The following is an 18,980-nucleotide window of genomic DNA, read 5'->3' as shown; positions in this document are numbered from 1 at the left end:
TGTAATGCAGTACAGAGAATATTGAGTCCTTCAAGAGGCATGAAAGAAAGCCGTTATTGTGTTGATTGTTCTCTCCACCTCCCTGCAACAGAAACAGGATGGATGGATTAAAGTTATCCTACCAGACATAGGAGTCCTGAATGGGCCCACCAGTCTTATATATCTCGCCTGATCGAGCGCTGATCGAGCGATGAGCGTGGTATCATGTTGCAAGTGGCTGCATGGCTTAGCTTACTAAATGCAAATGCATAAGAGTAATATTCTTAGCATTTCTAGAGCCTACGGCCACACCACACTGAATGCGCCCGATCTCGTCTGATCTCGGAAGCTAAGCAGTGTCGGGCCTAGTTAGTACCTGGATGGGAGACCGCCTGGGAATACCAGGTGCTGTAGGCTTTTTCGTGCTCCAAGTTCAGGAAGTGAGCCATTTCTCAATTGCCTTTCAAAACTGCAAGGTCTAGCCGACTAGATGCTTAAAAGTACAAAACTCACTAGGCCCAGAGCCTACGGCCACACCACACTGAATGCGCCCGATCTCGTCTGATCTCGGAAGCTAAGCAGTGTCGGGCCTAGTTAGTACCTGGATGGGAGACCGCCTGGGAATACCAGGTGCTGTAGGCTTTTTTGTGCTCCAAATTCAGGAAGTGAGCCATTTCTCAATTGCCTTTCAAAACTGCAAGGTCTAGCCGACTAGATGCTTAAAAGTACAAAACTCACTAGGCCCAGAGCCTACGGCCACACCACACTGAATGCGCCCGATCTCGTCTGATCTCGGAAGCTAAGCAGTGTCGGGCCTAGTTAGTACCTGGATGGGAGACCGCCTGGGAATACCAGGTGCTGTAGGCTTTTTTGTGCTCCAAGTTCAGGAAGTGAGCCATTTCTCAATTGCCTTTCAAAACTGCAAGGTCTAGCCGACTAGATGCTTAAAAGTACAAAACTCACTAGGACCAGAGCCTACGGCCACACCACACTGAATGCGCCCGATCTCGTCTGATCTCGGAAGCTAAGCAGTGTCGGGCCTAGTTAGTACCTGGATGGGAGACCGCCTGGGAATACCAGGTGCTGTAGGCTTTTTTGTGCTCCAAGTTCAGGAAGTGAGCCATTTCTCAATTGCCTTTCAAAACTGCAAGGTCTAGCCGACTAGATGCTTAAAAGTACAAAACTCACTAGGCCCAGAGCCTACGGCCACACCACACTGAATGCGCCTGATCTCGTCTGATCTCGGAAGCTAAGCAGTGTCGGGCCTAGTTAGTAACTGGATGGGAGACCGCCTGGGAATACCAGGTGCTGTAGGCTTTTTTGTGCTCCAAGTTCAGGAAGTGAGCCATTTCTCAATTGCCTTTCAAAACTGCAAGGTCTAGCCGACTAGATGCTTAAAAGTACAAAACTCACTAGGCCCAGAGCCTACGGCCACACCACACTGAATGCGCCCGATCTCGTCTGATCTCGGAAGCTAAGCAGTGTCGGGCCTAGTTAGTACCTGGATGGGAGACCGCCTGGGAATACCAGGTGCTGTAGACTTTTTTGTGCTCCAAATTCAGGAAGTGAGCCATTTCTCAATTGCCTTTCAAAACTGCAAGGTCTAGCCGACTAGATGCTTAAAAGTACAAAACTCACTAGGCCGAGAGCCTACGGCCACACCACACTGAATGCGCCCGATCTCGTCTGATCTCAGAAGCTAAGCAGTGTCGGGCCTAGTTAGTACCTGGATGGGAGACCGCCTGGGAATACCAGGTGCTGTAGGCTTTTTTGTGCTCCAAGTTCAGGAAGTGAGCCATTTCTCAATTGCCTTTCAAAACTGCAAGGTCTAGCCGACTAGATGCTTAAAAGTACAAAACTCACTAGGCCCAGAGCCTACACCCACACCACACTGAATGCGCCCGATCTCGTCTGATCTCGGAAGCTAAGCAGTGTCGGGCCTAGTTAGTACCTGGATGGGAGACCGCCTGGGAATACCAGGTGCTGTAGGCTTTTTTGTGCTCCAAATTCAGGAAGTGAGCCATTTCTCAATTGCCTTTCAAAACTGCAAGGTCTAGCCGACTAGATGCTTAAAAGTACAAAACTCACTAGGCCCAGAGCCTACGGCCACACCACACTGAATGCGCCCGATCTCGTCTGATCTCGGAAGCTAAGCAGTGTCGGGCCTAGTTAGTACCTGGATGGGAGACCGCCTGGGAATACCAGGTGCTGTAGGCTATTTTGTGCTCCATGATTAGTAATTGCACAACTTCTCAATTACTTTTCAAATTTGGTATGTTTCCAAAATAATTTTATCCCGTTTTATAGCGGAAATGTTGGACAACATTATGAGGGCTGGAGCTACCTATTTACATATAATTAGCATACAGGTAGTGTGTTCATGGGTAATAAATCGACTTTCACATGTAATGCAGTACAGAGAATATTGAGTCCTTCAAGAGGCATGAAAGAAAGCCGTTATTGTGTTGATTGTTCTCTCCACCTCCCTGCAACAGAAACAGGATGGATGGATTAAAGTTATCCTACCAGACATAGGAGTCCTGAATGGGCCCACCAGTCTTATATATCTCGCCTGATCGAGCCTGATCGAGCGCTGATCGAGCGATGAGCGTGGTATCATGTTGCAAGTGGCTGCATGGCTTAGCTTACTAAATGCAAATGCATAAGAGTAATATTCTTAGCATTTCTAGAGCCTACGGCCACACCACACTGAATGCGCCCGATCTCGTCTGATCTCGGAAGCTAAGCAGTGTCGGGCCTAGTTAGTACCTGGATGGGAGACCACCTGGGAATACCAGGTGCTGTAGGCTTTTTCGTGCTCCAAGTTCAGGAAGTGAGCCATTTCTCAATTGCCTTTCAAAACTGCAAGGTCTAGCCGACTAGATGCTTAAAAGTACAAAACTCACTAGGCCCAGAGCCTACGGCCACACCACACTGAATGCGCCCGATCTCGTCTGATCTCGGAAGCTAAGCAGTGTCGGGCCTAGTTAGTACCTGGATGGGAGACCGCCTGGGAATACCAGGTGCTGTAGGCTTTTTTGTGCTCCAAATTCAGGAAGTGAGCCATTTCTCAATTGCCTTTCAAAACTGCAAGGTCTAGCCGACTAGATGCTTAAAAGTACAAAACTCACTAGGCCCAGAGCCTACGGCCACACCACACTGAATGCGCCCGATCTCGTCTGATCTCGGAAGCTAAGCAGTGTCGGGCCTAGTTAGTACCTGGATGGGAGACCGCCTGGGAATACCAGGTGCTGTAGGCTTTTTTGTGCTCCAAGTTCAGGAAGTGAGCCATTTCTCAATTGCCTTTCAAAACTGCAAGGTCTAGCCGACTAGATGCTTAAAAGTACAAAACTCACTAGGACCAGAGCCTACGGCCACACCACACTGAATGCGCCCGATCTCGTCTGATCTCGGAAGCTAAGCAGTGTCGGGCCTAGTTAGTACCTGGATGGGAGACCGCCTGGGAATACCAGGTGCTGTAGGCTTTTTTGTGCTCCAAGTTCAGGAAGTGAGCCATTTCTCAATTGCCTTTCAAAACTGCAAGGTCTAGCCGACTAGATGCTTAAAAGTACAAAACTCACTAGGCCCAGAGCCTACGGCCACACCACACTGAATGCGCCTGATCTCGTCTGATCTCGGAAGCTAAGCAGTGTCGGGCCTAGTTAGTAACTGGATGGGAGACCGCCTGGGAATACCAGGTGCTGTAGGCTTTTTTGTGCTCCAAGTTCAGGAAGTGAGCCATTTCTCAATTGCCTTTCAAAACTGCAAGGTCTAGCCGACTAGATGCTTAAAAGTACAAAACTCACTAGGCCCAGAGCCTACGGCCACACCACACTGAATGCGCCCGATCTCGTCTGATCTCGGAAGCTAAGCAGTGTCGGGCCTAGTTAGTACCTGGATGGGAGACCGCCTGGGAATACCAGGTGCTGTAGACTTTTTTGTGCTCCAAATTCAGGAAGTGAGCCATTTCTCAATTGCCTTTCAAAACTGCAAGGTCTAGCCGACTAGATGCTTAAAAGTACAAAACTCACTAGGCCGAGAGCCTACGGCCACACCACACTGAATGCGCCCGATCTCGTCTGATCTCGGAAGCTAAGCAGTGTCGGGCCTAGTTAGTACCTGGATGGGAGACCGCCTGGGAATACCAGGTGCTGTAGGCTTTTTTGTGCTCCAAGTTCAGGAAGTGAGCCATTTCTCAATTGCCTTTCAAAACTGCAAGGTCTAGCCGACTAGATGCTTAAAAGTACAAAACTCACTAGGCCCAGAGCCTACACCCACACCACACTGAATGCGCCCGATCTCGTCTGATCTCGGAAGCTAAGCAGTGTCGGGCCTAGTTAGTACCTGGATGGGAGACCGCCTGGGAATACCAGGTGCTGTAGGCTTTTTTGTGCTCCAAATTCAGGAAGTGAGCCATTTCTCAATTGCCTTTCAAAACTGCAAGGTCTAGCCGACTAGATGCTTAAAAGTACAAAACTCACTAGGCCCAGAGCCTACGGCCACACCACACTGAATGCGCCCGATCTCGTCTGATCTCGGAAGCTAAGCAGTGTCGGGCCTAGTTAGTACCTGGATGGGAGACCGCCTGGGAATACCAGGTGCTGTAGGCTATTTTGTGCTCCATGATTAGTAATTGCACAACTTCTCAATTACTTTTCAAATTTGGTATGTTTCCAAAATAATTTTATCCCGTTTTATAGCGGAAATGTTGGACAACATTATGAGGGCTGGAGCTACCTATTTACATATAATTAGCATACAGGTAGTGTGTTCATGGGTAATAAATCGACTTTCACATGTAATGCAGTACAGAGAATATTGAGTCCTTCAAGAGGCATGAAAGAAAGCCGTTATTGTGTTGATTGTTCTCTCCACCTCCCTGCAACAGAAACAGGATGGATGGATTAAAGTTATCCTACCAGACATAGGAGTCCTGAATGGGCCCACCAGTCTTATATATCTCGCCTGATCGAGCCTGATCGAGCGCTGATCGAGCGATGAGCGTGGTATCATGTTGCAAGTGGCTGCATGGCTTAGCTTACTAAATGCAAATGCATAAGAGTAATATTCTTAGCATTTCTAGAGCCTACGGCCACACCACACTGAATGCGCCCGATCTCGTCTGATCTCGGAAGCTAAGCAGTGTCGGGCCTAGTTAGTACCTGGATGGGAGACCGCCTGGGAATACCAGGTGCTGTAGGCTTTTTTGTGCTCCAAGTTCAGGAAGTGAGCCATTTCTCAATTGCCTTTCAAAACTGCAAGGTCTAGCCGACTAGATGCTTAAAAGTACAAAACTCACTAGGCCCAGAGCCTACGGCCACACCACACTGAATGCGCCCGATCTCATCTGATCTCGGAAGCTAAGCAGTGTCGGGCCTAGTTAGTACCTGGATGGGAGACCGCCTGGGAATACCAGGTGCTGTAGGCTTTTTTGTGCTCCAAGTTCAGGAAGTGAGCCATTTCTCAATTGCCTTTCAAAACTGCAAGGTCTAGCCGACTAGATGCTTAAAAGTACAAAACTCACTAGGCCCAGAGCCTACGGCCACACCACACTGAATGCGCCCGATCTTGTCTGATCTCGGAAGCTAAGCAGTGTCGGGCCTAGTTAGTACCTGGATGGGAGACCGCCTGGGAATACCAGGTGCTGTAGGCTTTTTTTGTGCTCCAAGTTCAGGAAGTGAGCCATTTCTCAATTGCGTTTCAAAACTGCAAGGTCTAGCCGACTAGATGCTTAAAAGTACAAAACTCACTAGGCCCAGAGCCTACGGCCACACCACACTGAATGCGTCTGATCTCGGAAGCTAAGCAGTGTCGGGCCTAGTTAGTACCTGGATGGGAGACCGCCTGGGAATACCAGGTGCTGTAGGCTTTTTTGTGCTCCAAGTTCAGGAAGTGAGCCATTTCTCAATTGCCTTTCAAAACTGCAAGGTCTAGCCGACTAGATGCTTAAAAGTACAAAACTCACTAGGCCCAGAGCCTACGGCCACACCACACTGAATGCGTCTGATCTCGGAAGCTAAGCAGTGTCGGGCCTAGTTAGTACCTGGATGGGAGACCGCCTGGGAATACCAGGTGCTGTAGGCTTTTTTGTGCTCCAAGTTCAGGAAGTGAGCCATTTCTCAATTGCCTTTCAAAACTGCAAGGTCTAGCCGACTAGATGCTTAAAAGTACAAAACTCACTAGGCCGAGAGCCTACGGCCACACCACACTGAATGCGCCCGATCTCGTCTGATCTCGGAAGCTAAGCAGTGTCGGGCCTAGTTAGTACCTGGATGGGAGACCGCCTGGGAATACCAGGTGCTGTAGGCTTTTTTGTGCTCCAAGTTCAGGAAGTGAGCCATTTCTCAATTGCCTTTCAAAACTGCAAGGTCTAGCCGACTAGATGCTTAAAAGTACAAAACTCACTAGGCCCAGAGCCTACACCCACACCACACTGAATGCGCCCGATCTCGTCTGATCTCGGAAGCTAAGCAGTGTCGGGCCTAGTTAGTACCTGGATGGGAGACCGCCTGGGAATACCAGGTGCTGTAGGCTTTTTTGTGCTCCAAATTCAGGAAGTGAGCCATTTCTCAATTGCCTTTCAAAACTGCAAGGTCTAGCCGACTAGATGCTTAAAAGTACAAAACTCACTAGGCCCAGAGCCTACGGCCACACCACACTGAATGCGCCCGATCTCGTCTGATCTCGGAAGCTAAGCAGTGTCGGGCCTAGTTAGTACCTGGATGGGAGACCGCCTGGGAATACCAGGTGCTGTAGGCTATTTTGTGCTCCATGATTAGTAATTGCACAACTTCTCAATTACTTTTCAAATTTGGTATGTTTCCAAAATAATTTTATCCCGTTTTATAGCGGAAATGTTGGACAACATTATGAGGGCTGGAGCTACCTATTTACATATAATTAGCATACAGGTAGTGTGTTCATGGGTAATAAATCGACTTTCACATGTAATGCAGTACAGAGAATATTGAGTCCTTCAAGAGGCATGAAAGAAAGCCGTTATTGTGTTGATTGTTCTCTCCACCTCCCTGCAACAGAAACAGGATGGATGGATTAAAGTTATCCTACCAGACATAGGAGTCCTGAATGGGCCCACCAGTCTTATATATCTCGCCTGATCGAGCCTGATCGAGCGATGAGCGTGGTATCATGTTGCAAGTGGCTGCATGGCTTAGCTTACTAAATGCAAATGCATAAGAGTAATATTCTTAGCATTTCTAGAGCCTACGGCCACACCACACTGAATGCGCCCGATCTCGTCTGATCTCGGAAGCTAAGCAGTGTCGGGCCTAGTTAGTACCTGGATGGGAGACCGCCTGGGAATACCAGGTGCTGTAGGCTTTTTCGTGCTCCAAGTTCAGGAAGTGAGCCATTTCTCAATTGCCTTTCAAAACTGCAAGGTCTAGCCGACTAGATGCTTAAAAGTACAAAACTCACTAGGCCCAGAGCCTACGGCCACACCACACTGAATGCGCCCGATCTCGTCTGATCTCGGAAGCTAAGCAGTGTCGGGCCTAGTTAGTACCTGGATGGGAGACCGCCTGGGAATACCAGGTGCTGTAGGCTTTTTTGTGCTCCAAATTCAGGAAGTGAGCCATTTCTCAATTGCCTTTCAAAACTGCAAGATCTAGCCGACTAGATGCTTAAAAGTACAAAACTCACTAGGCCCAGAGCCTACGGCCACACCACACTGAATGCGCCCGATCTCGTCTGATCTCGGAAGCTAAGCAGTGTCGGGCCTAGTTAGTACCTGGATGGGAGACCGCCTGGGAATACCAGGTGCTGTAGGCTTTTTTGTGCTCCAAGTTCAGGAAGTGAGCCATTTCTCAATTGCCTTTCAAAACTGCAAGGTCTAGCCGACTAGATGCTTAAAAGTACAAAACTCACTAGGACCAGAGCCTACGGCCACACCACACTGAATGCGCCGGATCTCGTCTGATCTCGGAAGCTAAGCAGTGTCGGGCCTAGTTAGTACCTGGATGGGAGACCGCCTGGGAATACCAGGTGCTGTAGGCTTTTTTGTGCTCCAAGTTCAGGAAGTGAGCCATTTCTCAATTGCCTTTCAAAACTGCAAGGTCTAGCCGACTAGATGCTTAAAAGTACAAAACTCACTAGGCCCAGAGCCTACGGCCACACCACACTGAATGCGCCTGATCTCGTCTGATCTCGGAAGCTAAGCAGTGTCGGGCCTAGTTAGTAACTGGATGGGAGACCGCCTGGGAATACCAGGTGCTGTAGGCTTTTTTGTGCTCCAAGTTCAGGAAGTGAGCCATTTCTCAATTGCCTTTCAAAACTGCAAGGTCTAGCCGACTAGATGCTTAAAAGTACAAAACTCACTAGGCCCAGAGCCTACGGCCACACCACACTGAATGCGCCCGATCTCGTCTGATCTCGGAAGCTAAGCAGTGTCGGGCCTAGTTAGTACCTGGATGGGAGACCGCCTGGGAATACCAGGTGCTGTAGACTTTTTTGTGCTCCAAATTCAGGAAGTGAGCCATTTCTCAATTGCCTTTCAAAACTGCAAGGTCTAGCCGACTAGATGCTTAAAAGTACAAAACTCACTAGGCCGAGAGCCTACGGCCACACCACACTGAATGCGCCCGATCTCGTCTGATCTCGGAAGCTAAGCAGTGTCGGGCCTAGTTAGTACCTGGATGGGAGACCGCCTGGGAATACCAGGTGCTGTAGGCTTTTTTGTGCTCCAAGTTCAGGAAGTGAGCCATTTCTCAATTGCCTTTCAAAACTGCAAGGTCTAGCCGACTAGATGCTTAAAAGTACAAAACTCACTAGGCCCAGAGCCTACACCCACACCACACTGAATGCGCCCGATCTCGTCTGATCTCGGAAGCTAAGCAGTGTCGGGCCTAGTTAGTACCTGGATGGGAGACCGCCTGGGAATACCAGGTGCTGTAGGCTTTTTTGTGCTCCAAATTCAGGAAGTGAGCCATTTCTCAATTGCCTTTCAAAACTGCAAGGTCTAGCCGACTAGATGCTTAAAAGTACAAAACTCACTAGGCCCAGAGCCTACGGCCACACCACACTGAATGCGCCCGATCTCGTCTGATCTCGGAAGCTAAGCAGTGTCGGGCCTAGTTAGTACCTGGATGGGAGACCGCCTGGGAATACCAGGTGCTGTAGGCTATTTTGTGCTCCATGATTAGTAATTGCACAACTTCTCAATTACTTTTCAAATTTGGTATGTTTCCAAAATAATTTTATCCCGTTTTATAGCGGAAATGTTGGACAACATTATGAGGGCTGGAGCTACCTATTTACATATAATTAGCATACAGGTAGTGTGTTCATGGGTAATAAATCGACTTTCACATGTAATGCAGTACAGAGAATATTGAGTCCTTCAAGAGGCATGAAAGAAAGCCGTTATTGTGTTGATTGTTCTCTCCACCTCCCTGCAACAGAAACAGGATGGATGGATTAAAGTTATCCTACCAGACATAGGAGTCCTGAATGGGCCCACCAGTCTTATATATCTCGCCTGATCGAGCCTGATCGAGCGATGAGCGTGGTATCATGTTGCAAGTGGCTGCATGGCTTAGCTTACTAAATGCAAATGCATAAGAGTAATATTCTTAGCATTTCTAGAGCCTACGGCCACACCACACTGAATGCGCCCGATCTCGTCTGATCTCGGAAGCTAAGCAGTGTCGGGCCTAGTTAGTACCTGGATGGGAGACCGCCTGGGAATACCAGGTGCTGTAGGCTTTTTCGTGCTCCAAGTTCAGGAAGTGAGCCATTTCTCAATTGCCTTTCAAAACTGCAAGGTCTAGCCGACTAGATGCTTAAAAGTACAAAACTCACTAGGCCCAGAGCCTACGGCCACACCACACTGAATGCGCCCGATCTCGTCTGATCTCGGAAGCTAAGCAGTGTCGGGCCTAGTTAGTACCTGGATGGGAGACCGCCTGGGAATACCAGGTGCTGTAGGCTTTTTTGTGCTCCAAATTCAGGAAGTGAGCCATTTCTCAATTGCCTTTCAAAACTGCAAGATCTAGCCGACTAGATGCTTAAAAGTACAAAACTCACTAGGCCCAGAGCCTACGGCCACACCACACTGAATGCGCCCGATCTCGTCTGATCTCGGAAGCTAAGCAGTGTCGGGCCTAGTTAGTACCTGGATGGGAGACCGCCTGGGAATACCAGGTGCTGTAGGCTTTTTTGTGCTCCAAGTTCAGGAAGTGAGCCATTTCTCAATTGCCTTTCAAAACTGCAAGGTCTAGCCGACTAGATGCTTAAAAGTACAAAACTCACTAGGACCAGAGCCTACGGCCACACCACACTGAATGCGCCGGATCTCGTCTGATCTCGGAAGCTAAGCAGTGTCGGGCCTAGTTAGTACCTGGATGGGAGACCGCCTGGGAATACCAGGTGCTGTAGGCTTTTTTGTGCTCCAAGTTCAGGAAGTGAGCCATTTCTCAATTGCCTTTCAAAACTGCAAGGTCTAGCCGACTAGATGCTTAAAAGTACAAAACTCACTAGGCCCAGAGCCTACGGCCACACCACACTGAATGCGCCTGATCTCGTCTGATCTCGGAAGCTAAGCAGTGTCGGGCCTAGTTAGTAACTGGATGGGAGACCGCCTGGGAATACCAGGTGCTGTAGGCTTTTTTGTGCTCCAAGTTCAGGAAGTGAGCCATTTCTCAATTGCCTTTCAAAACTGCAAGGTCTAGCCGACTAGATGCTTAAAAGTACAAAACTCACTAGGCCCAGAGCCTACGGCCACACCACACTGAATGCGCCCGATCTCGTCTGATCTCGGAAGCTAAGCAGTGTCGGGCCTAGTTAGTACCTGGATGGGAGACCGCCTGGGAATACCAGGTGCTGTAGACTTTTTTGTGCTCCAAATTCAGGAAGTGAGCCATTTCTCAATTGCCTTTCAAAACTGCAAGGTCTAGCCGACTAGATGCTTAAAAGTACAAAACTCACTAGGCCGAGAGCCTACGGCCACACCACACTGAATGCGCCCGATCTCGTCTGATCTCGGAAGCTAAGCAGTGTCGGGCCTAGTTAGTACCTGGATGGGAGACCGCCTGGGAATACCAGGTGCTGTAGGCTTTTTTGTGCTCCAAGTTCAGGAAGTGAGCCATTTCTCAATTGCCTTTCAAAACTGCAAGGTCTAGCCGACTAGATGCTTAAAAGTACAAAACTCACTAGGCCCAGAGCCTACACCCACACCACACTGAATGCGCCCGATCTCGTCTGATCTCGGAAGCTAAGCAGTGTCGGGCCTAGTTAGTACCTGGATGGGAGACCGCCTGGGAATACCAGGTGCTGTAGGCTTTTTTGTGCTCCAAATTCAGGAAGTGAGCCATTTCTCAATTGCCTTTCAAAACTGCAAGGTCTAGCCGACTAGATGCTTAAAAGTACAAAACTCACTAGGCCCAGAGCCTACGGCCACACCACACTGAATGCGCCCGATCTCGTCTGATCTCGGAAGCTAAGCAGTGTCGGGCCTAGTTAGTACCTGGATGGGAGACCGCCTGGGAATACCAGGTGCTGTAGGCTATTTTGTGCTCCATGATTAGTAATTGCACAACTTCTCAATTACTTTTCAAATTTGGTATGTTTCCAAAATAATTTTATCCCGTTTTATAGCGGAAATGTTGGACAACATTATGAGGGCTGGAGCTACCTATTTACATATAATTAGCATACAGGTAGTGTGTTCATGGGTAATAAATCGACTTTCACATGTAATGCAGTACAGAGAATATTGAGTCCTTCAAGAGGCATGAAAGAAAGCCGTTATTGTGTTGATTGTTCTCTCCACCTCCCTGCAACAGAAACAGGATGGATGGATTAAAGTTATCCTACCAGACATAGGAGTCCTGAATGGGCCCACCAGTCTTATATATCTCGCCTGATCGAGCCTGATCGAGCGCTGATCGAGCGATGAGCGTGGTATCATGTTGCAAGTGGCTGCATGGCTTAGCTTACTAAATGCAAATGCATAAGAGTAATATTCTTAGCATTTCTAGAGCCTACGGCCACACCACACTGAATGCGCCCGATCTCGTCTGATCTCGGAAGCTAAGCAGTGTCGGGCCTAGTTAGTACCTGGATGGGAGACCACCTGGGAATACCAGGTGCTGTAGGCTTTTTCGTGCTCCAAGTTCAGGAAGTGAGCCATTTCTCAATTGCCTTTCAAAACTGCAAGGTCTAGCCGACTAGATGCTTAAAAGTACAAAACTCACTAGGCCCAGAGCCTACGGCCACACCACACTGAATGCGCCCGATCTCGTCTGATCTCGGAAGCTAAGCAGTGTCGGGCCTAGTTAGTACCTGGATGGGAGACCGCCTGGGAATACCAGGTGCTGTAGGCTTTTTTGTGCTCCAAATTCAGGAAGTGAGCCATTTCTCAATTGCCTTTCAAAACTGCAAGGTCTAGCCGACTAGATGCTTAAAAGTACAAAACTCACTAGGCCCAGAGCCTACGGCCACACCACACTGAATGCGCCCGATCTCGTCTGATCTCGGAAGCTAAGCAGTGTCGGGCCTAGTTAGTACCTGGATGGGAGACCGCCTGGGAATACCAGGTGCTGTAGGCTTTTTTGTGCTCCAAGTTCAGGAAGTGAGCCATTTCTCAATTGCCTTTCAAAACTGCAAGGTCTAGCCGACTAGATGCTTAAAAGTACAAAACTCACTAGGACCAGAGCCTACGGCCACACCACACTGAATGCGCCCGATCTCGTCTGATCTCGGAAGCTAAGCAGTGTCGGGCCTAGTTAGTACCTGGATGGGAGACCGCCTGGGAATACCAGGTGCTGTAGGCTTTTTTGTGCTCCAAGTTCAGGAAGTGAGCCATTTCTCAATTGCCTTTCAAAACTGCAAGGTCTAGCCGACTAGATGCTTAAAAGTACAAAACTCACTAGGCCCAGAGCCTACGGCCACACCACACTGAATGCGCCTGATCTCGTCTGATCTCGGAAGCTAAGCAGTGTCGGGCCTAGTTAGTAACTGGATGGGAGACCGCCTGGGAATACCAGGTGCTGTAGGCTTTTTTGTGCTCCAAGTTCAGGAAGTGAGCCATTTCTCAATTGCCTTTCAAAACTGCAAGGTCTAGCCGACTAGATGCTTAAAAGTACAAAACTCACTAGGCCCAGAGCCTACGGCCACACCACACTGAATGCGCCCGATCTCGTCTGATCTCGGAAGCTAAGCAGTGTCGGGCCTAGTTAGTACCTGGATGGGAGACCGCCTGGGAATACCAGGTGCTGTAGACTTTTTTGTGCTCCAAATTCAGGAAGTGAGCCATTTCTCAATTGCCTTTCAAAACTGCAAGGTCTAGCCGACTAGATGCTTAAAAGTACAAAACTCACTAGGCCGAGAGCCTACGGCCACACCACACTGAATGCGCCCGATCTCGTCTGATCTCGGAAGCTAAGCAGTGTCGGGCCTAGTTAGTACCTGGATGGGAGACCGCCTGGGAATACCAGGTGCTGTAGGCTTTTTTGTGCTCCAAGTTCAGGAAGTGAGCCATTTCTCAATTGCCTTTCAAAACTGCAAGGTCTAGCCGACTAGATGCTTAAAAGTACAAAACTCACTAGGCCCAGAGCCTACACCCACACCACACTGAATGCGCCCGATCGTCTGATCTCGGAAGCTAAGCAGTGTCGGGCCTAGTTAGTACCTGGATGGGAGACCACCTGGGAATACCAGGTGCTGTAGGCTTTTTTGTGCTCCAAATTCAGGAAGTGAGCCATTTCTCAATTGCCTTTCAAAACTGCAAGGTCTAGCCGACTAGATGCTTAAAAGTACAAAACTCACTAGGCCCAGAGCCTACGGCCACACCACACTGAATGCGCCCGATCTCGTCTGATCTCGGAAGCTAAGCAGTGTCGGGCCTAGTTAGTACCTGGATGGGAGACCGCCTGGGAATACCAGGTGCTGTAGGCTATTTTGTGCTCCATGATTAGTAATTGCACAACTTCTCAATTACTTTTCAAATTTGGTATGTTTCCAAAATAATTTTATCCCGTTTTATAGCGGAAATGTTGGACAACATTATGAGGGCTGGAGCTACCTATTTACATATAATTAGCATACAGGTAGTGTGTTCATGGGTAATAAATCGACTTTCACATGTAATGCAGTACAGAGAATATTGAGTCCTTCAAGAGGCATGAAAGAAAGCCGTTATTGTGTTGATTGTTCTCTCCACCTCCCTGCAACAGAAACAGGATGGATGGATTAAAGTTATCCTACCAGACATAGGAGTCCTGAATGGGCCCACCAGTCTTATATATCGAGCCTGATCGAGCGCTGATCGAGCGATGAGCGTGGTATCATGTTGCAAGTGGCTGCATGGCTTAGCTTACTAAATGCAAATGCATAAGAGTAATATTCTTAGCATTTCTAGAGCCTACGGCCACACCACACTGAATGCGCCCGATCTCGTCTGATCTCGGAAGCTAAGCAGTGTCGGGCCTAGTTAGTACCTTGCTGGGAGACCGCCTGGGAATACCAGGTGCTGTAGGCTTTTTTGTGCTCCAAGTTCAGGAAGTGAGCCATTTCTCAATTGCCTTTCAAAACTGCAAGGTCTAGCCGACTAGATGCTTAAAAGTACAAAACTCACTAGGCCCAGAGCCTACGGCCACACCACACTGAATGCGCCCGATCTCGTCTGATCTCGGAAGCTAAGCAGTGTCGGGCCTAGTTAGTACCTGGATGGGAGACCGCCTGGGAATACCAGGTGCTGTAGGCTTTTTCGTGCTCCAAGTTCAGGAAGTGAGCCATTTCTCAATTGCCTTTCAAAACTGCAAGGTCTAGCCGACTAGATGCTTAAAAGTACAAAACTCACTAGGCCCAGAGCCTACGGCCACACCACACTGAATGCGCCCGATCTCGTCTGATCTCGGAAGCTAAGCAGTGTCGGGCCTAGTTAGTACCTGGATGGGAGACCACCTGGGAATACCAGGTGCTGTAGGCTTTTTCGTGCTCCAAGTTCAGGAAGTGAGCCATTTCTCAATTGCCTTTCAAAACTGCAAGGTCTAGCCGACTAGATGCTTAAAAGTACAAAACTCACTAGGCCCAGAGCCTACGGCCACACCACACTGAATGCGCCCGATCTCGTCTGATCTCGGAAGCTAAGCAGTGTCGGGCCTAGTTAGTACCTGGATGGGAGACCGCCTGGGAATACCAGGTGCTGTAGGCTTTTTTGTGCTCCAAATTCAGGAAGTGAGCCATTTCTCAATTGCCTTTCAAAACTGCAAGGTCTAGCCGACTAGATGCTTAAAAGTACAAAACTCACTAGGCCCAGAGCCTACGGCCACACCACACTGAATGCGCCCGATCTCGTCTGATCTCGGAAGCTAAGCAGTGTCGGGCCTAGTTAGTACCTGGATGGGAGACCGCCTGGGAATACCAGGTGCTGTAGGCTTTTTTGTGCTCCAAGTTCAGGAAGTGAGCCATTTCTCAATTGCCTTTCAAAACTGCAAGGTCTAGCCGACTAGATGCTTAAAAGTACAAAACTCACTAGGACCAGAGCCTACGGCCACACCACACTGAATGCGCCCGATCTCGTCTGATCTCGGAAGCTAAGCAGTGTCGGGCCTAGTTAGTACCTGGATGGGAGACCGCCTGGGAATACCAGGTGCTGTAGGCTTTTTTGTGCTCCAAGTTCAGGAAGTGAGCCATTTCTCAATTGCCTTTCAAAACTGCAAGGTCTAGCCGACTAGATGCTTAAAAGTACAAAACTCACTAGGCCCAGAGCCTACGGCCACACCACACTGAATGCGCCTGATCTCGTCTGATCTCGGAAGCTAAGCAGTGTCGGGCCTAGTTAGTAACTGGATGGGAGACCGCCTGGGAATACCAGGTGCTGTAGGCTTTTTTGTGCTCCAAGTTCAGGAAGTGAGCCATTTCTCAATTGCCTTTCAAAACTGCAAGGTCTAGCCGACTAGATGCTTAAAAGTACAAAACTCACTAGGCCCAGAGCCTACGGCCACACCACACTGAATGCGCCCGATCTCGTCTGATCTCGGAAGCTAAGCAGTGTCGGGCCTAGTTAGTACCTGGATGGGAGACCGCCTGGGAATACCAGGTGCTGTAGACTTTTTTGTGCTCCAAATTCAGGAAGTGAGCCATTTCTCAATTGCCTTTCAAAACTGCAAGGTCTAGCCGACTAGATGCTTAAAAGTACAAAACTCACTAGGCCGAGAGCCTACGGCCACACCACACTGAATGCGCCCGATCTCGTCTGATCTCGGAAGCTAAGCAGTGTCGGGCCTAGTTAGTACCTGGATGGGAGACCGCCTGGGAATACCAGGTGCTGTAGGCTTTTTTGTGCTCCAAGTTCAGGAAGTGAGCCATTTCTCAATTGCCTTTCAAAACTGCAAGGTCTAGCCGACTAGATGCTTAAAAGTACAAAACTCACTAGGCCCAGAGCCTACACCCACACCACACTGAATGCGCCCGATCTCGTCTGATCTCGGAAGCTAAGCAGTGTCGGGCCTAGTTAGTACCTGGATGGGAGACCGCCTGGGAATACCAGGTGCTGTAGGCTTTTTTGTGCTCCAAATTCAGGAAGTGAGCCATTTCTCAATTGCCTTTCAAAACTGCAAGGTCTAGCCGACTAGATGCTTAAAAGTACAAAACTCACTAGGCCCAGAGCCTACGGCCACACCACACTGAATGCGCCCGATCTCGTCTGATCTCGGAAGCTAAGCAGTGTCGGGCCTAGTTAGTACCTGGATGGGAGACCACCTGGGAATACCAGGTGCTGTAGGCTTTTTCGTGCTCCAAGTTCAGGAAGTGAGCCATTTCTCAATTGCCTTTCAAAACTGCAAGGTCTAGCCGACTAGATGCTTAAAAGTACAAAACTCACTAGGCCCAGAGCCTACGGCCACACCACACTGAATGCGCCCGATCTCGTCTGATCTCGGAAGCTAAGCAGTGTTGGGCCTAGTTAGTACCTGGATGGGAGACCGCCTGGGAATACCAGGTGCTGTAGGCTTTTTTGTGCTCCAAATTCAGGAAGTGAGCCATTTCTCAATTGCCTTTCAAAACTGCAAGGTCTAGCCGACTAGATGCTTAAAAGTACAAAACTCACTAGGCCCAGAGCCTACGGCCACACCACACTGAATGCGCCCGATCGTCTGATCTCGGAAGCTAAGCAGTGTCGGGCCTAGTTAGTACCTGGATGGGAGACCGCCTGGGAATACCAGGTGCTGTAGGCTTTTTTGTGCTCCAAGTTCAGGAAGTGAGCCATTTCTCAATTGCCTTTCAAAACTGCAAGGTCTAGCCGACTAGATGCTTAAAAGTACAAAACTCACTAGGACCAGAGCCTACGGCCACACCACACTGAATGCGCCCGATCTCGTCTGATCTCGGAAGCTAAGCAGTGTCGGGCCTAGTTAGTACCTGGATGGGAGACCGCCTGGGAATACCAGGTGCTGTAGGCTTTTTTGTGCTCCAAGTTCAGGAAGTGAGCCATTTCTCAATTGCCTTTCAAAACTGCAAGGTCTAGCCGACTAGATGCTTAAAAGTACAAAACTCACTAGGCCCAGAGCCTACGGCCACACCACACTGAATGCGCCTGATCTCGTCTGATCTCGGAAGCTAAGCAGTGTCGGGCCTAGTTAGTAACTGGATGGGAGACCGCCTGGGAATACCAGGTGCTGTAGGCTTTTTTGTGCTCCAAGTTCAGGAAGTGAGCCATTTCTCAATTGCCTTTCAAAACTGCAAGGTCTAGCCGACTAGATGCTTAAAAGTACAAAACTCACTAGGCCCAGAGCCTACGGCCACACCACACTGAATGCGCCCGATCTCGTCTGATCTCGGAAGCTAAGCAGTGTCGGGCCTAGTTAGTACCTGGATGGGAGACCGCCTGGGAATACCAGGTGCTGTAGACTTTTTTGTGCTCCAAATTCAGGAAGTGAGCCATTTCTCAATTGCCTTTCAAAACTGCAAGGTCTAGCCGACTAGATGCTTAAAAGTACAAAACTCACTAGGCCGAGAGCCTACGGCCACACCACACTGAATGCGCCCGATCTCGTCTGATCTCGGAAGCTAAGCAGTGTCGGGCCTAGTTAGTACCTGGATGGGAGACCGCCTGGGAATACCAGGTGCTGTAGGCTTTTTTGTGCTCCAAGTTCAGGAAGTGAGCCATTTCTCAATTGCCTTTCAAAACTGCAAGGTCTAGCCGACTAGATGCTTAAAAGTACAAAACTCACTAGGCCCAGAGCCTACACCCACACCACACTGAATGCGCCCGATCGTCTGATCTCGGAAGCTAAGCAGTGTCGGGCCTAGTTAGTACCTGGATGGGAGACCACCTGGGAATACCAGGTGCTGTAGGCTTTTTTGTGCTCCAAATTCAGGAAGTGAGCCATTTCTCAATTGCCTTTCAAAACTGCAAGGTCTAGCCGACTAGATGCTTAAAAGTACAAAACTCACTAGGCCCAGAGCCTACGGCCACACCACACTGAATGCGCCCGATCTCGTCTGATCTCGGAAGCTAAGCAGTGTCGGGCCTAGTTAGTACCTGGATGGGAGACCGCCTGGGAATACCAGGTGCTGTAGGCTATTTTGTGCTCCATGATTAGTAATTGCACAACTTCTCAATTACTTTTCAAATTTGGTATGTTTCCAAAATAATTTTATCCCGTTTTATAGCGGAAATGTTGGACAACATTATGAGGGCTGGAGCTACCTATTTACATATAATTAGCATACAGGTAGTGTGTTCATGGGTAATAAATCGACTTTCACATGTAATGCAGTACAGAGAATATTGAGTCCTTCAAGAGGCATGAAAGAAAGCCGTTATTGTGTTGATTGTTCTCTCCACCTCCCTGCAACAGAAACAGGATGGATGGATTAAAGTTATCCTACCAGACATAGGAGTCCTGAATGGGCCCACCAGTCTTATATATCGAGCCTGATCGAGCGCTGATCGAGCGATGAGCGTGGTATCATGTTGCAAGTGGCTGCATGGCTTAGCTTACTAAATGCAAATGCATAAGAGTAATATTCTTAGCATT

At 49.0% G+C, this 18,980-nt stretch overlaps 68 non-coding genes and 4 pseudogenes across 68 annotated transcripts; all 72 read left to right on the top strand.

Annotated features, from left to right (window-relative positions):
- The first annotated feature begins 277 nt into the window (after positions 1–277).
- LOC138477525 (5S ribosomal RNA) lies at positions 278–396 on the top strand. Its single transcript, XR_011271476.1, has one exon. It is a non-coding gene; the product is annotated as a 5S ribosomal RNA (ribosomal RNA).
- A 106-nt stretch (positions 397–502) lies between these two features.
- Positions 503–621, top strand: LOC138477524 (5S ribosomal RNA). Its single transcript, XR_011271475.1, has one exon. It is a non-coding gene; the product is annotated as a 5S ribosomal RNA (ribosomal RNA).
- Positions 622–727: 106 nt separating this feature from the next.
- LOC138477523 (5S ribosomal RNA) lies at positions 728–846 on the top strand. The gene has a single exon (XR_011271474.1). It is a non-coding gene; the product is annotated as a 5S ribosomal RNA (ribosomal RNA).
- Positions 847–952: 106 nt separating this feature from the next.
- Positions 953–1,071, top strand: LOC138477522 (5S ribosomal RNA). The gene has a single exon (XR_011271473.1). It is a non-coding gene; the product is annotated as a 5S ribosomal RNA (ribosomal RNA).
- A 106-nt stretch (positions 1,072–1,177) lies between these two features.
- On the top strand, positions 1,178–1,296 carry LOC138479984 (5S ribosomal RNA). The gene has a single exon (XR_011273708.1). It is a non-coding gene; the product is annotated as a 5S ribosomal RNA (ribosomal RNA).
- A 106-nt stretch (positions 1,297–1,402) lies between these two features.
- Positions 1,403–1,521, top strand: LOC138478579 (5S ribosomal RNA). Its single transcript, XR_011272433.1, has one exon. It is a non-coding gene; the product is annotated as a 5S ribosomal RNA (ribosomal RNA).
- A 106-nt stretch (positions 1,522–1,627) lies between these two features.
- LOC138479038 (5S ribosomal RNA) lies at positions 1,628–1,746 on the top strand. The gene has a single exon (XR_011272849.1). It is a non-coding gene; the product is annotated as a 5S ribosomal RNA (ribosomal RNA).
- A 106-nt stretch (positions 1,747–1,852) lies between these two features.
- Positions 1,853–1,971, top strand: LOC138479474 (5S ribosomal RNA). Its single transcript, XR_011273246.1, has one exon. It is a non-coding gene; the product is annotated as a 5S ribosomal RNA (ribosomal RNA).
- A 106-nt stretch (positions 1,972–2,077) lies between these two features.
- On the top strand, positions 2,078–2,196 carry LOC138477521 (5S ribosomal RNA). Its single transcript, XR_011271472.1, has one exon. It is a non-coding gene; the product is annotated as a 5S ribosomal RNA (ribosomal RNA).
- Positions 2,197–2,670: 474 nt separating this feature from the next.
- On the top strand, positions 2,671–2,789 carry LOC138476991 (5S ribosomal RNA). The gene has a single exon (XR_011270992.1). It is a non-coding gene; the product is annotated as a 5S ribosomal RNA (ribosomal RNA).
- Positions 2,790–2,895: 106 nt separating this feature from the next.
- Positions 2,896–3,014, top strand: LOC138477520 (5S ribosomal RNA). Its single transcript, XR_011271471.1, has one exon. It is a non-coding gene; the product is annotated as a 5S ribosomal RNA (ribosomal RNA).
- Positions 3,015–3,120: 106 nt separating this feature from the next.
- Positions 3,121–3,239, top strand: LOC138477518 (5S ribosomal RNA). Its single transcript, XR_011271469.1, has one exon. It is a non-coding gene; the product is annotated as a 5S ribosomal RNA (ribosomal RNA).
- Positions 3,240–3,345: 106 nt separating this feature from the next.
- On the top strand, positions 3,346–3,464 carry LOC138477517 (5S ribosomal RNA). The gene has a single exon (XR_011271468.1). It is a non-coding gene; the product is annotated as a 5S ribosomal RNA (ribosomal RNA).
- A 106-nt stretch (positions 3,465–3,570) lies between these two features.
- On the top strand, positions 3,571–3,689 carry LOC138479983 (5S ribosomal RNA). The gene has a single exon (XR_011273707.1). It is a non-coding gene; the product is annotated as a 5S ribosomal RNA (ribosomal RNA).
- Positions 3,690–3,795: 106 nt separating this feature from the next.
- On the top strand, positions 3,796–3,914 carry LOC138478578 (5S ribosomal RNA). Its single transcript, XR_011272432.1, has one exon. It is a non-coding gene; the product is annotated as a 5S ribosomal RNA (ribosomal RNA).
- Positions 3,915–4,020: 106 nt separating this feature from the next.
- LOC138477516 (5S ribosomal RNA) lies at positions 4,021–4,139 on the top strand. The gene has a single exon (XR_011271467.1). It is a non-coding gene; the product is annotated as a 5S ribosomal RNA (ribosomal RNA).
- Positions 4,140–4,245: 106 nt separating this feature from the next.
- Positions 4,246–4,364, top strand: LOC138479473 (5S ribosomal RNA). Its single transcript, XR_011273245.1, has one exon. It is a non-coding gene; the product is annotated as a 5S ribosomal RNA (ribosomal RNA).
- A 106-nt stretch (positions 4,365–4,470) lies between these two features.
- On the top strand, positions 4,471–4,589 carry LOC138477514 (5S ribosomal RNA). The gene has a single exon (XR_011271466.1). It is a non-coding gene; the product is annotated as a 5S ribosomal RNA (ribosomal RNA).
- Positions 4,590–5,063: 474 nt separating this feature from the next.
- Positions 5,064–5,182, top strand: LOC138477513 (5S ribosomal RNA). The gene has a single exon (XR_011271465.1). It is a non-coding gene; the product is annotated as a 5S ribosomal RNA (ribosomal RNA).
- Positions 5,183–5,288: 106 nt separating this feature from the next.
- On the top strand, positions 5,289–5,407 carry LOC138475202 (5S ribosomal RNA). Its single transcript, XR_011269368.1, has one exon. It is a non-coding gene; the product is annotated as a 5S ribosomal RNA (ribosomal RNA).
- A 106-nt stretch (positions 5,408–5,513) lies between these two features.
- LOC138478852 (5S ribosomal RNA) lies at positions 5,514–5,632 on the top strand. The gene has a single exon (XR_011272680.1). It is a non-coding gene; the product is annotated as a 5S ribosomal RNA (ribosomal RNA).
- Positions 5,633–5,739: 107 nt separating this feature from the next.
- LOC138474586 (5S ribosomal RNA) lies at positions 5,740–5,848 on the top strand (annotated as a pseudogene).
- Positions 5,849–5,954: 106 nt separating this feature from the next.
- LOC138474585 (5S ribosomal RNA) lies at positions 5,955–6,063 on the top strand (annotated as a pseudogene).
- A 106-nt stretch (positions 6,064–6,169) lies between these two features.
- LOC138477512 (5S ribosomal RNA) lies at positions 6,170–6,288 on the top strand. Its single transcript, XR_011271464.1, has one exon. It is a non-coding gene; the product is annotated as a 5S ribosomal RNA (ribosomal RNA).
- A 106-nt stretch (positions 6,289–6,394) lies between these two features.
- On the top strand, positions 6,395–6,513 carry LOC138479472 (5S ribosomal RNA). Its single transcript, XR_011273244.1, has one exon. It is a non-coding gene; the product is annotated as a 5S ribosomal RNA (ribosomal RNA).
- A 106-nt stretch (positions 6,514–6,619) lies between these two features.
- Positions 6,620–6,738, top strand: LOC138477511 (5S ribosomal RNA). Its single transcript, XR_011271463.1, has one exon. It is a non-coding gene; the product is annotated as a 5S ribosomal RNA (ribosomal RNA).
- Positions 6,739–7,201: 463 nt separating this feature from the next.
- On the top strand, positions 7,202–7,320 carry LOC138477510 (5S ribosomal RNA). Its single transcript, XR_011271462.1, has one exon. It is a non-coding gene; the product is annotated as a 5S ribosomal RNA (ribosomal RNA).
- Positions 7,321–7,426: 106 nt separating this feature from the next.
- LOC138477509 (5S ribosomal RNA) lies at positions 7,427–7,545 on the top strand. The gene has a single exon (XR_011271461.1). It is a non-coding gene; the product is annotated as a 5S ribosomal RNA (ribosomal RNA).
- A 106-nt stretch (positions 7,546–7,651) lies between these two features.
- Positions 7,652–7,770, top strand: LOC138477508 (5S ribosomal RNA). Its single transcript, XR_011271460.1, has one exon. It is a non-coding gene; the product is annotated as a 5S ribosomal RNA (ribosomal RNA).
- A 106-nt stretch (positions 7,771–7,876) lies between these two features.
- LOC138479262 (5S ribosomal RNA) lies at positions 7,877–7,995 on the top strand. Its single transcript, XR_011273053.1, has one exon. It is a non-coding gene; the product is annotated as a 5S ribosomal RNA (ribosomal RNA).
- Positions 7,996–8,101: 106 nt separating this feature from the next.
- LOC138479981 (5S ribosomal RNA) lies at positions 8,102–8,220 on the top strand. Its single transcript, XR_011273706.1, has one exon. It is a non-coding gene; the product is annotated as a 5S ribosomal RNA (ribosomal RNA).
- Positions 8,221–8,326: 106 nt separating this feature from the next.
- On the top strand, positions 8,327–8,445 carry LOC138478577 (5S ribosomal RNA). The gene has a single exon (XR_011272431.1). It is a non-coding gene; the product is annotated as a 5S ribosomal RNA (ribosomal RNA).
- Positions 8,446–8,551: 106 nt separating this feature from the next.
- On the top strand, positions 8,552–8,670 carry LOC138477506 (5S ribosomal RNA). The gene has a single exon (XR_011271458.1). It is a non-coding gene; the product is annotated as a 5S ribosomal RNA (ribosomal RNA).
- A 106-nt stretch (positions 8,671–8,776) lies between these two features.
- On the top strand, positions 8,777–8,895 carry LOC138479471 (5S ribosomal RNA). The gene has a single exon (XR_011273243.1). It is a non-coding gene; the product is annotated as a 5S ribosomal RNA (ribosomal RNA).
- Positions 8,896–9,001: 106 nt separating this feature from the next.
- LOC138477505 (5S ribosomal RNA) lies at positions 9,002–9,120 on the top strand. The gene has a single exon (XR_011271457.1). It is a non-coding gene; the product is annotated as a 5S ribosomal RNA (ribosomal RNA).
- Positions 9,121–9,583: 463 nt separating this feature from the next.
- Positions 9,584–9,702, top strand: LOC138477503 (5S ribosomal RNA). The gene has a single exon (XR_011271456.1). It is a non-coding gene; the product is annotated as a 5S ribosomal RNA (ribosomal RNA).
- Positions 9,703–9,808: 106 nt separating this feature from the next.
- LOC138477502 (5S ribosomal RNA) lies at positions 9,809–9,927 on the top strand. Its single transcript, XR_011271455.1, has one exon. It is a non-coding gene; the product is annotated as a 5S ribosomal RNA (ribosomal RNA).
- Positions 9,928–10,033: 106 nt separating this feature from the next.
- On the top strand, positions 10,034–10,152 carry LOC138477501 (5S ribosomal RNA). The gene has a single exon (XR_011271454.1). It is a non-coding gene; the product is annotated as a 5S ribosomal RNA (ribosomal RNA).
- A 106-nt stretch (positions 10,153–10,258) lies between these two features.
- LOC138479261 (5S ribosomal RNA) lies at positions 10,259–10,377 on the top strand. The gene has a single exon (XR_011273052.1). It is a non-coding gene; the product is annotated as a 5S ribosomal RNA (ribosomal RNA).
- Positions 10,378–10,483: 106 nt separating this feature from the next.
- On the top strand, positions 10,484–10,602 carry LOC138479980 (5S ribosomal RNA). Its single transcript, XR_011273705.1, has one exon. It is a non-coding gene; the product is annotated as a 5S ribosomal RNA (ribosomal RNA).
- Positions 10,603–10,708: 106 nt separating this feature from the next.
- Positions 10,709–10,827, top strand: LOC138478576 (5S ribosomal RNA). Its single transcript, XR_011272430.1, has one exon. It is a non-coding gene; the product is annotated as a 5S ribosomal RNA (ribosomal RNA).
- Positions 10,828–10,933: 106 nt separating this feature from the next.
- LOC138477500 (5S ribosomal RNA) lies at positions 10,934–11,052 on the top strand. The gene has a single exon (XR_011271453.1). It is a non-coding gene; the product is annotated as a 5S ribosomal RNA (ribosomal RNA).
- Positions 11,053–11,158: 106 nt separating this feature from the next.
- LOC138479470 (5S ribosomal RNA) lies at positions 11,159–11,277 on the top strand. The gene has a single exon (XR_011273242.1). It is a non-coding gene; the product is annotated as a 5S ribosomal RNA (ribosomal RNA).
- Positions 11,278–11,383: 106 nt separating this feature from the next.
- On the top strand, positions 11,384–11,502 carry LOC138477499 (5S ribosomal RNA). The gene has a single exon (XR_011271452.1). It is a non-coding gene; the product is annotated as a 5S ribosomal RNA (ribosomal RNA).
- A 474-nt stretch (positions 11,503–11,976) lies between these two features.
- On the top strand, positions 11,977–12,095 carry LOC138476979 (5S ribosomal RNA). Its single transcript, XR_011270981.1, has one exon. It is a non-coding gene; the product is annotated as a 5S ribosomal RNA (ribosomal RNA).
- Positions 12,096–12,201: 106 nt separating this feature from the next.
- LOC138477498 (5S ribosomal RNA) lies at positions 12,202–12,320 on the top strand. Its single transcript, XR_011271451.1, has one exon. It is a non-coding gene; the product is annotated as a 5S ribosomal RNA (ribosomal RNA).
- Positions 12,321–12,426: 106 nt separating this feature from the next.
- Positions 12,427–12,545, top strand: LOC138477497 (5S ribosomal RNA). Its single transcript, XR_011271450.1, has one exon. It is a non-coding gene; the product is annotated as a 5S ribosomal RNA (ribosomal RNA).
- Positions 12,546–12,651: 106 nt separating this feature from the next.
- Positions 12,652–12,770, top strand: LOC138477496 (5S ribosomal RNA). The gene has a single exon (XR_011271449.1). It is a non-coding gene; the product is annotated as a 5S ribosomal RNA (ribosomal RNA).
- Positions 12,771–12,876: 106 nt separating this feature from the next.
- LOC138479979 (5S ribosomal RNA) lies at positions 12,877–12,995 on the top strand. The gene has a single exon (XR_011273704.1). It is a non-coding gene; the product is annotated as a 5S ribosomal RNA (ribosomal RNA).
- A 106-nt stretch (positions 12,996–13,101) lies between these two features.
- LOC138478575 (5S ribosomal RNA) lies at positions 13,102–13,220 on the top strand. Its single transcript, XR_011272429.1, has one exon. It is a non-coding gene; the product is annotated as a 5S ribosomal RNA (ribosomal RNA).
- Positions 13,221–13,326: 106 nt separating this feature from the next.
- Positions 13,327–13,445, top strand: LOC138477494 (5S ribosomal RNA). Its single transcript, XR_011271447.1, has one exon. It is a non-coding gene; the product is annotated as a 5S ribosomal RNA (ribosomal RNA).
- Positions 13,446–13,551: 106 nt separating this feature from the next.
- Positions 13,552–13,668, top strand: LOC138473905 (5S ribosomal RNA; annotated as a pseudogene).
- A 106-nt stretch (positions 13,669–13,774) lies between these two features.
- On the top strand, positions 13,775–13,893 carry LOC138477492 (5S ribosomal RNA). Its single transcript, XR_011271446.1, has one exon. It is a non-coding gene; the product is annotated as a 5S ribosomal RNA (ribosomal RNA).
- A 464-nt stretch (positions 13,894–14,357) lies between these two features.
- Positions 14,358–14,476, top strand: LOC138478127 (5S ribosomal RNA). Its single transcript, XR_011272023.1, has one exon. It is a non-coding gene; the product is annotated as a 5S ribosomal RNA (ribosomal RNA).
- Positions 14,477–14,582: 106 nt separating this feature from the next.
- LOC138477491 (5S ribosomal RNA) lies at positions 14,583–14,701 on the top strand. Its single transcript, XR_011271445.1, has one exon. It is a non-coding gene; the product is annotated as a 5S ribosomal RNA (ribosomal RNA).
- Positions 14,702–14,807: 106 nt separating this feature from the next.
- Positions 14,808–14,926, top strand: LOC138476967 (5S ribosomal RNA). Its single transcript, XR_011270970.1, has one exon. It is a non-coding gene; the product is annotated as a 5S ribosomal RNA (ribosomal RNA).
- Positions 14,927–15,032: 106 nt separating this feature from the next.
- LOC138477490 (5S ribosomal RNA) lies at positions 15,033–15,151 on the top strand. The gene has a single exon (XR_011271444.1). It is a non-coding gene; the product is annotated as a 5S ribosomal RNA (ribosomal RNA).
- Positions 15,152–15,257: 106 nt separating this feature from the next.
- Positions 15,258–15,376, top strand: LOC138477489 (5S ribosomal RNA). The gene has a single exon (XR_011271443.1). It is a non-coding gene; the product is annotated as a 5S ribosomal RNA (ribosomal RNA).
- Positions 15,377–15,482: 106 nt separating this feature from the next.
- LOC138477488 (5S ribosomal RNA) lies at positions 15,483–15,601 on the top strand. The gene has a single exon (XR_011271442.1). It is a non-coding gene; the product is annotated as a 5S ribosomal RNA (ribosomal RNA).
- Positions 15,602–15,707: 106 nt separating this feature from the next.
- On the top strand, positions 15,708–15,826 carry LOC138479977 (5S ribosomal RNA). Its single transcript, XR_011273702.1, has one exon. It is a non-coding gene; the product is annotated as a 5S ribosomal RNA (ribosomal RNA).
- Positions 15,827–15,932: 106 nt separating this feature from the next.
- On the top strand, positions 15,933–16,051 carry LOC138478574 (5S ribosomal RNA). The gene has a single exon (XR_011272428.1). It is a non-coding gene; the product is annotated as a 5S ribosomal RNA (ribosomal RNA).
- A 106-nt stretch (positions 16,052–16,157) lies between these two features.
- On the top strand, positions 16,158–16,276 carry LOC138477487 (5S ribosomal RNA). The gene has a single exon (XR_011271441.1). It is a non-coding gene; the product is annotated as a 5S ribosomal RNA (ribosomal RNA).
- Positions 16,277–16,382: 106 nt separating this feature from the next.
- On the top strand, positions 16,383–16,501 carry LOC138479469 (5S ribosomal RNA). Its single transcript, XR_011273241.1, has one exon. It is a non-coding gene; the product is annotated as a 5S ribosomal RNA (ribosomal RNA).
- Positions 16,502–16,607: 106 nt separating this feature from the next.
- Positions 16,608–16,726, top strand: LOC138476955 (5S ribosomal RNA). The gene has a single exon (XR_011270959.1). It is a non-coding gene; the product is annotated as a 5S ribosomal RNA (ribosomal RNA).
- A 106-nt stretch (positions 16,727–16,832) lies between these two features.
- LOC138476048 (5S ribosomal RNA) lies at positions 16,833–16,951 on the top strand. The gene has a single exon (XR_011270135.1). It is a non-coding gene; the product is annotated as a 5S ribosomal RNA (ribosomal RNA).
- A 106-nt stretch (positions 16,952–17,057) lies between these two features.
- LOC138480215 (5S ribosomal RNA) lies at positions 17,058–17,174 on the top strand. Its single transcript, XR_011273918.1, has one exon. It is a non-coding gene; the product is annotated as a 5S ribosomal RNA (ribosomal RNA).
- Positions 17,175–17,280: 106 nt separating this feature from the next.
- On the top strand, positions 17,281–17,399 carry LOC138477486 (5S ribosomal RNA). Its single transcript, XR_011271440.1, has one exon. It is a non-coding gene; the product is annotated as a 5S ribosomal RNA (ribosomal RNA).
- A 106-nt stretch (positions 17,400–17,505) lies between these two features.
- On the top strand, positions 17,506–17,624 carry LOC138479976 (5S ribosomal RNA). Its single transcript, XR_011273701.1, has one exon. It is a non-coding gene; the product is annotated as a 5S ribosomal RNA (ribosomal RNA).
- A 106-nt stretch (positions 17,625–17,730) lies between these two features.
- LOC138478573 (5S ribosomal RNA) lies at positions 17,731–17,849 on the top strand. Its single transcript, XR_011272427.1, has one exon. It is a non-coding gene; the product is annotated as a 5S ribosomal RNA (ribosomal RNA).
- Positions 17,850–17,955: 106 nt separating this feature from the next.
- Positions 17,956–18,074, top strand: LOC138477485 (5S ribosomal RNA). The gene has a single exon (XR_011271439.1). It is a non-coding gene; the product is annotated as a 5S ribosomal RNA (ribosomal RNA).
- A 106-nt stretch (positions 18,075–18,180) lies between these two features.
- On the top strand, positions 18,181–18,297 carry LOC138473904 (5S ribosomal RNA; annotated as a pseudogene).
- A 106-nt stretch (positions 18,298–18,403) lies between these two features.
- LOC138477484 (5S ribosomal RNA) lies at positions 18,404–18,522 on the top strand. Its single transcript, XR_011271438.1, has one exon. It is a non-coding gene; the product is annotated as a 5S ribosomal RNA (ribosomal RNA).
- The last annotated feature ends 458 nt before the right edge of the window (positions 18,523–18,980 follow it).

Source organism: Ambystoma mexicanum, chromosome 8 (assembly GCF_040938575.1).
Source record: "Ambystoma mexicanum isolate Mex_15411 chromosome 8, UKY_AmexF1_1, whole genome shotgun sequence".
Classification (NCBI taxonomy): Eukaryota; Metazoa; Chordata; class Amphibia; order Caudata; family Ambystomatidae; genus Ambystoma; species Ambystoma mexicanum.
Note: the sequence above shows the minus strand (reverse complement) of the source record. Positions and strands in the feature narration are given on the sequence as shown.